Here is a 1808-nt window from a genome sequence, read left to right as displayed (position 1 = left end):
TACAAAGCCCCTGCCCCCAGCTCCTCCCTTTGGCCAACCTCTCCACAGCTCTGTTTCTCCCTTTTGACATTTTAGGATCTTCAATTTGCAGCTGAGGCATAGATGTGTTTGGATGATCTGGTGTGAAATTAAAACCCAAACCAGAACCTAAGAGTGTGGACTCTTCCAGGTGGAAAAGCAAGCAAGGCTAGAACTAGGGTGGGGATTTTGATTTTTCATGTGAGGAGCAGGGATAGCAGAGCAAAGAGAATGGGAAACTGTCTCTCCACCTAGCTCCACCCTGACATGAGGACACAATGGTAGTAGGTGGCTGGCAGTTAGGAGGGTCCACTCGAGGAAGGTAACCGTGAGACTGTAGAAGCTGGAATAAAAATTTAGACCAATGGTCAGGCATGGTGGCTCACGCCTATAATCCTAGCACTTTGGGAGTCTGCAGTGGGAGGATCACTTATCCCAAGAGTTTGAGACCAGCTTGGGCAACACAGGGAGACCCTGTTTTTACAAAAAAAAAGTTTTTTAATTAGCCAAGCATGGTGGTGCATGCCTGTAATCCCAGCTACTCGGGAGACTGAGGCAGGAGGATAGCTTGAGCCTGGGAATTCAAGGCTTCAGTGAGCTGTGAACCCACTACTGCACTCCAGCCTGGGTGACAGCAAGACTCAGACAAGAAGGAAGGAAGGAAGGAAGAAAGGAAGGAAGGAAGGGAGGGAGGGAGGGAGGGAGGGAAGAGGGAGGGAAAGAAAGAGAAAGGAGAAAAAGAGAAAGAGAGAAAGAGAAAAAGGAAGGAAGGAGGGAAGGAAGAAGGAGGAAGGAAGGAAGGAAAAGAGTGAAAGGAAAGGAAAGGAAAGAAGGAAGGAAGGAAAGAAAGAAAGAAAGAAAGAAAGAAAGAAAGAAAGAAAGAAAGAAAAAAACAAAGAAAAAGAGAAAAAGCACTTAGACCAAGATCATTGGGGCCATTTAGTTCAAGGGCCCATTGTACCTAACCTTTCAGCTATGTAAGGAGGCCCAAATGAAACAAGACTGGTAATAGCTAATGTTTATTAAGTCCTTAATCTAGCCACCATGTTAAGTGCTTTACATGCATTATTTCATTTAATTATCACAACCACCTTATGAGTTAAATACTATTAGAATCCCCATTTCACAAATAAGAACATTAAAGGCCATAGAAGCGAATGAGTTAGCATAAAGTCACAGGGCTAATAGTGTTGGAGCTGTCTGATTTCAAAGACTGTGTTCTTAGGCCCTGAACTGCTCATACCTGTAACCCCAGCCCTTTGGGAGGCTGAGGCAGGAGGATCATTGGAGCCCAGGAGTTTGAGACCAGCCCTGGCAACACAGACAGACCACTGTCTTTACAAAAAATAAACAAAAAATTAGCCAGGTGTGGTGATATGTACCTGTAGTCCCAGCTACTTGGAAGGCTGAGGTGGGAGGATTGCTTAAGGCTGGGAGGTTGAGGGTACAGTGAGCAGTGATCATGCCACTGCACTCCAGCCTGGGCAACAGAGTGACACTGTCTCAAAAACAAACAAAAACAAACAACACCCCACACCCCACCCATCAACCAAGTACCTGACCCAGTTTCTGTTGAAGCCGTTTTTCTCCCTCAACCCATTTCTCAATAATGCTGAGGATATCACTGAAACTCAACACAGGTCATGTAGAAGTTGCTGAAGATTTTGGTATTTTTTAGTTAATTGATCATGAGATTAATACATTCCCTATATCCTGAGAGTTTGAAGAAATGGGGGAAACTGCAAAGCCAAGTATGTATATTAGGGTTAACAGCACAGTAATTAAGAGCT

Source organism: Gorilla gorilla, chromosome 1, assembly GCF_029281585.2.
Source record: "Gorilla gorilla gorilla isolate KB3781 chromosome 1, NHGRI_mGorGor1-v2.1_pri, whole genome shotgun sequence".
NCBI classification, from domain to species: Eukaryota; Metazoa; Chordata; class Mammalia; order Primates; family Hominidae; genus Gorilla; species Gorilla gorilla.
This window is presented reverse-complemented; position numbering follows the sequence as displayed.